The sequence below is a fragment of the Mustelus asterias genome, chromosome 16, assembly GCF_964213995.1.
Source record: "Mustelus asterias chromosome 16, sMusAst1.hap1.1, whole genome shotgun sequence".
In the NCBI taxonomy this organism is placed as follows: domain Eukaryota; kingdom Metazoa; phylum Chordata; class Chondrichthyes; order Carcharhiniformes; family Triakidae; genus Mustelus; species Mustelus asterias.
This window is the reverse complement of record NC_135816.1, coordinates 2,021,543-2,028,598: the sequence shown is the minus strand read 5'-3', so window position 1 is coordinate 2,028,598 and position 7,056 is coordinate 2,021,543.

Below are 7,056 nucleotides of genomic sequence, written 5' to 3'. Positions count from 1 at the left end.
TTCAGCTCCGCACCAACACATTAGAACCACCTGAACTCCCACCTAATCCCATCTGCCAGCACTTGGCCCATAGCCCTGAATCTTATGATGTGCCAAGTGCTCATCCAGGTACCTTTTAAAGGGTGTGAGGCATCCCGCCTCCACCACCCTCCCAGGCAGCGCATTCCAGACTGTCACCACCCTCTGGGTAAAAAGGTTTTTTCTTCACATCCCCCCTAAACCTCCTGCCCCTCACCTTGAACCTATGTCCCCTTCTGACTGATCCTTCAACTAAGGGGAACAGCTGCTCCCTATCCACTCTGTCCATGTCCCTCATAATCTTGTACACCTCGATCAGGTCGCCCCTCAGTCTTCTCTGCTACAACAAAAACAACCCAAGCCTATCCAACCTCTCTTCATAACTTAAATGTTCCATCCCAGGCAGCATCCTGGTGAATCTCCTCTGCACCCCCTCCAGTGCAATCACATTCTTCCTATAATGTAGTGACCAGAACTGCACACAGTGCTCCAGCTGTGGCCTCACCAAAGTTCCAACAACTCCATCATGACCTCCCTGCTTTTGTAATCTACCCCTCGGTTAATGTCTCAATTTGCCTCTTTAAGGGAAGATGACCATTCTATTGGAGGATGAGTCAAAGGTGCCTGGTATTAATCAGCCAATCGAGGTGGATCAGCAATGTGATGGAATATTAACCCCTCCCTCCCCCTACTGGAAGCAAGGAAGTGTTCCCCACGTTGACCTATGTGCATTATCCTGGTTGGAACCCTCAGCTGGGCTCCACTCCATTGGTTAGGTGGATATGTCTAGTCTTCCCAATAAAAATTCCTTTGCAGAACTCCTGAAAAAGGGAAAGTTCGCTCTGCTTGTATGAACTCCTCTCAAAACTCATGCATAAAGCTGGTATTGTCTGTGTCCCGGCTGTTCAGGCAGATTCATGCAGAAGATATAAGAACAAAGAACAAAGAAAATTACAGCACAGGAACACAGGAATAGGCCGTTCGACCCTCCAAGCCCTGATATATCCGAGTGTTTATTCCCCAAAGCACTTTGGGGGTGAAAACCCTCAGGTTCTGTAGGGAGACTGACAAAATGGCCCCATCCCCCACCACCCCCTCATCCCTCCACCCCTACCCCTCCATCCTCCCACCCCCACCCCCTCATCCCTCCATCCTCTTCCACTGGGGGAAGATCTAAAAAAGTTACCATTTTGGAACTGGTAAAACTATGATAAATGAAAGATTTATTTTCCACACACCATCGCTGGATTATGTACATCATTAACAGGAACAGAGTGACCCACCTCAGGATCATTGTGATGGCTGCTTGCAGTTCCCACTGACAGCCCCATTACTGAAAACATAACACAGCACCCAGACAGACAAAATGGCCAAGGAGTCATAGATTCATTCACTGCACAGAGCGGGGCTGCGGGAGGGGCTGGGGGGAGGGGTAGGGAGAGGGGGGCTGGAGGGTGGGGCTGGGGGAGGGGCTGGGGTGAGGGGGCCTGGGGGTGGGGCTGGGAGAGGGGCTGGGGAAGGGATAGGGGAGGGGCTGCAGGGAGGCATTGCGGGGAGGGGCTGTGGGGAGGAGCTGGGGGAGGGGCTAAGGTGAGGGGGGCTGGGAGGAGGGGCTGGTGAGTGGGCAGGGGGAGGGGGTGGGGGAAGGGCTAGGGGGAGGGGTGCCGGGGGAGGGGCTGGGCAGAGGCTGGGGGAGGGGTGCTGGGGGAGGGGCTGGGCAGAGGCTGGGGGAGGGGCTGGGAGAGGGGGGCTGTGGGGTGGGACTGGGGGAGGGGCTGTGGGAGGAGGGCTGGGGGCAGGCTGCGGGAGGGCTGGGGTGAGGGGACCTGGGGGTGGGGCTGGGGGAGGGACTGGGGAGGGGCTGCAGGGAGGCATTGCGGGGAGGGGCTGTGGGGAGGGGCTGGGGAGGGGCTAAAGTGAGGGGGGCTGGGAGGAGGGGCTGGTGGGTGGGCAGGGGAGCGGGTGGGGGAAGGGCTGGGCGGAGGGGTGCTGGGGGAGGGGCTGGGAGGAGACTGGGGGAGGGGGCTTGGGGGAGGGGCTGGGGAGGGGGCTGAGGGAGGGGGGCTGTGGGGTGGGACTGGGGGAGGGGCTGTGGGAGGAGGGCTGGGGGACAAGCTGGGGGAGGGGCTGGGGGGAGGATGTTGGGTGGTTTTTTTTCAGAAAGCCAGCACTGACATGACGATGGGCTGAATGGCCTTCCCCTCCTTTACCGTCTCTGTGACTCTGAAAACACAGAACATGTCTTGTTCGACATAGTTTCCTTGAAAAATATGTGGTGGCTTTTCTGAATTAATCCAAGTAGTTGTCAATTTATTTTTCCAGATTTGGAGATCTTTCTCATCACAGAGGCTGGCCAGATGATGGAACTGCAGTGTGACAGGTTTGCCGGAAAATTCCAGATTATTGTGGATGCCGAGAACCAATCCTGGCTCTCGTGTTGTTCATGTACCTTCCCATCATTGACTCCGTATTGCATCGGTATTCACGAAGGAGAGGGGCGTGTTAACCGGGAGTGTCTCGGAGGGAGGTGTTGACCCGTTAGAGAAAATCTCCATTACAAGAGAGGAAGTGTTAGGTTTTTTAGGGAACATTAAAACTGACAAAGCCCCAGGGCCTGATGGCATCTATCCTCGACTGCTCAGGGAGACGAGAGGTGAAATTGCTGGGCCTCTGACGGAAATCTTTGTCGCTTATTTGGACACGGGTGAGGTCCCTGAGGATTGGAGGATAGCGAATGTGGTCCCGCTGTTTAAGAAGGGTAGCAGGGATAACCCAGGAAATTATAGGCCGGTGAGCTTGACGTCCGTGGTAGGGAAGTTGTTGGAGAGGATTCTTAGAGACAGGATGTATGTGCATTTAGAACGGAACAATCTCATCAGTGACAGACAGCATGGTTTTGTAAGAGGGAGGTCGTGCCTTACAAATTTGGTGGAGTTTTTTGAGGAAGTGACAAAAACGGTTGATGAAGGAAGGGCCGTGGATGTCGTCTAAATGGATTTCAGTAAGGCATTTGACAAAGTCCCACATGGCAGGTTGGTTAAGAAGATTAAGGCTCATGGGATACAAGGAGAAGTGACTAGATGGGTGGAGAACTGGCTTGGCCGTAGGAGACAGAGGGTAGTGGTCGAAAGGTCTTTTTCCGGCTGGAGGTCTGTGACCAGTGGTGTTCCGCAGGGCTCTGTACTGGGACCTCTGCTATTTGTGATATATATAAATGATTTGGAAGCAGGTGTAACTGGTGTAATCAGCAAGTTTGCGGATGACACGAAGATGGCTGGACTTGCGGATAACGAAGAGCATTGTCGATCAATACAGCAGGATATAGATAGGCTGGAAAATTGGGCGGAGAGGTGGCAGATGGAGTTTAATCCAGATAAATGCGAAGTGATGCATTTTGGAAGAAATAATGTAGGGAGGAGTTATACAATAAATGGCAGAGTCATCAGGAGTATAGAAACACAGAGGGACCTAGGTGTGTAAGTCCTCAAATCCTTGAAGGTGGCAACACAGGTGGAGAAGGTGGTGAAGAAGGCATATGGTATGCTTGCCTTTATAGGATGGGGTATAGAGTATAAAAGCTGGAGTCTGATGATGCAGCTGTATAGAACGCTGGTTAGGCCACATTTGGAGTACTGCTTCCAGTTCTGGTCGCCGCACTACCAGAAGGATGTGGAGGCGTCCGGAGAGAGTGCAGAGAAGGTTTACCAGGATGTTGCCTGGTATGGAGGGTCTTAGCTATGAGGAGAGATTGGGTAAACTGGGGGTGTTCTCCCTGGAAAGACGGAGAATGAGGGGAGATCTAATAGAGGTGTACAAGATTATGAAGGGGATAGATAGGGTGAACGGTGGGAAGCTTTTTCCCAGATCAGAAGTGACGTTCACGAGGGGTCACGGGCTCAAGGTGAGAGGGGCAAAGTATAACTCAGATATTAGAGAGATGTTTTTTACACAGAGGGTGGTGGGGGCCTGGAATGCACTGCCAAGTAGGGTGGTGGAGGCAGGCACGCTGACATCGTTTAAGACTTACCTGGATAGTCACATGAGCAGCCTGGGAATGGAGGGATACAAACGATTGGTCTAGTTGGACCAAGGAGCGGCACAGGCTTGGAGGGCCGAAAGGCCTGTTTCCTGTGCTGTACTGTACTGTTCTCTTTGCCCTACCCTCCGACTCCACCTCACCTCCAGGGCATCCCCTACTCTTGGGACCCCTATTATTTACCTAAAGTAAATAATGAGCCTACAGCATTTGCAGTGGCCAGAAGAGGTACTGCACAGTGCTACAGTGCCTCTTCTGGCCACTGCAATGCTGTTCCTGGAGGGGCAGGAGAGTTGTTGGCCAATCTCCAAGGTGGAATTTCCATCCAAGGGCAGACAGAAGTCCTGCCTGCTGCCAATTGATGCTCAGTTGAGCGTAAAATGATAGTGGGTCTGTTGGGGTCGGTGAGGATGGGTTCCTCACTGACTGGGGTTTAGTTAAGTCGGGTAGCATGGTCGATGCAGCCTTGGAGGGCCGAAGAGCCTGTTCCAGCACTGTAATTTTCTTTGTCTGTTCTTTGTCTTTGTCCGTTCCATACAGGGGTCATATTCCCAACGTCATTCACACCAGCTGATATTTTACACACTCTTCACTGCTTACTGTAGGGCGTATTTTGCAATCAGCTGACAGGAATTGGAGGGTGAACAGGTCAGAATGAACAGGAAGTACTGGAAATGAGTGAAAATAACGTAGCAAACATGAACGCCCCACAATGAGGGACGTTTCTCTCAACTAACCCTTGTCAGCATTCTTTAATAGTGACATACCCTTTCTCCCCCACTCCAAATCCCAAAATTATCCCAACTCCCAATCACAGGCTGGAATTCTCCGAGGTCAGCGAGAACAGAGAATTTGGTGCTCAGCCAAATCTCCATTCACTGCAGCGGGACTGAAGAATCCCAGCCATAGGCGAGGTCGGAGAATCCCAGCCGCGGGAGACCATGAGATACAGGAGCAGAATTAGGCCACTCGGCCCATCGAGTCTGCTCCGCCATTCAATCATGGCTGATATTTTTCTCATCCCCATTCTCCTGCCTTTTCCCCATAACCACTGATTCCCTTATTAATCAATAACCTATCTATCTCTGTCTTAAAGACACTCAATGGCCTGGATTCTCTCGGCCTTCTGCGGCAGAGTCCCACAGATTCAACACTCTCTGGCTGAAGGAATTCCTCCTCATCTCTGTTTTAAAGGGTCGTCCCTTTAGCCTGAGGTTATGCCCTCTGGTTCTAGGATTAAACCCTCACCGTCACCTCTGGGCCGCGCGTGTGATTGGAGAATCCCAGTCGCGGGCGAGGTCGGAGAATCCCAGTCGCGGGCGAGGTCGGAGAATACCAGCCGCGGGCAAGGTGGGAGAATCCCAGCCGCGGGCGAGGTCGGGGAATCCCAGCCGCGGGTGTGATCGGAGAATCCCAGTCGCGGGTGAGGTCGGAGAATCCCAGCCGCGGGCGAGGTCGGAGAATCCCAGCCGCGGGCGAGGTCGGGGAATCCCAGCCGCGGGTGTGATCGGTGAATCCCAGCTATAATATTTCTGGTCACTTGAGTCCTCATGTTAGAGGTCAGGTCAGGATAGTAATTCAGATTGGGAGGAATGAAGTGAAATTTGAAAACCTGGCTGGGAATTTGAGAATCCAGGCTTTACTTAATTGGGGATCAGTGTAGTCAGTGAGCACAGGGTGAAGTTAGTACAAGGAACCAGCAGCAGAATATTGGTGAACTCAAATTTACAAATGATAGAATGTGGGAGGCCAGGAAATGTTCATCCAGCAATAAGGACAGTCCAGGAGCAAGCATTAAAGAACTAACTTTACAAAGTAAATCAAAGTAAAGGTTCCAGAGTGTGGTGACTGGGGGATTTTCACAGTAAGTACTTATTTATTTATTATAAGTTTCAAAAATTACACATGCAACGTGCTATACAACAAATATAAAACATTAGCCATGACTCAATATTCTTGTCTCCAAGGTAGAAACAGTGGCTCAAGTTCCATTCAAGAGAATTGAGCACGCAATCTAGGCCGGGTGACCAGTGCTGCACTCACAGAAGAGAAGTATTTTCTTTATCTCCTCAACCAACATCGCAAACAGCCGTCACCTCATCGTTATGTGATCTTGCTGTGTGTAAATTAGTTGCCAGTTTAAACAGTAATTCGGCTCCAAAACGGTACATCCTGAATGGGGATGTCCTGAGAGAGTAATTCAGATGGTACCGAAATGAAAATTCTCTTTATAGTGACACTGAAAGAATTGTGTGCCGTTTTTAAAATTCTCACTGTGTGTTTGTTACCTTTATGTTTTTGGTGATGTGGTCAAGGATGGTGTGCCAGCAGTGGCTTGTGGCCAAGTGTTATCAGTGCTGCTGTGCTGTGCAGCAGCAAGCAGATGTTGGCGATGGATTGTTAGAGCAGGGAAGTTATGCAGCTCGAAGCATCACTCCGCTGTTTACACACTGCCTGCGGTGCGAGATTAGCATGAGGATACTCCACTGAACAGGTTTAACAACAGGTCGAGAAAGATACAAACTCTGAGCTGATTTAGAATTTACAGAACAACTGCCTGGTGCTACCATGGGCTACATCCTCACAGCCTTTGATTGGCAAACAGTGGCAAAATTAAAATGATCTTCACCATGGCACAGTGGCACAGTGGTTGACCTGGGTTCAATTTCGATCTCGGGTCATGGTCTGTGTGGAGTTTGCACATTCTCCCTATGTCTGCGTGGGTTTCCTCCGGGTGCTCCAGTTTCCTCCCACAGTCCAAAGATGAGTGGGTTAGGTGGATTGGCCATGCTAAATTGCCCCTTCATGTCAGGGGATTAGCAGGGTAAATACATGGGGTTACGGAGATAGGGCCTGGGAGGGATTGTCATCGATGTGAGTTTGATGGGCCGAATGGCCTCCTTCTGCATGGTAGGGATTCTATGAAAGGGCTTCCACCTCACGTTTGGGTAGTGGGTGAGAATATCACCAGGTATTTCCAAGTAGAATTATTCACGATGGGA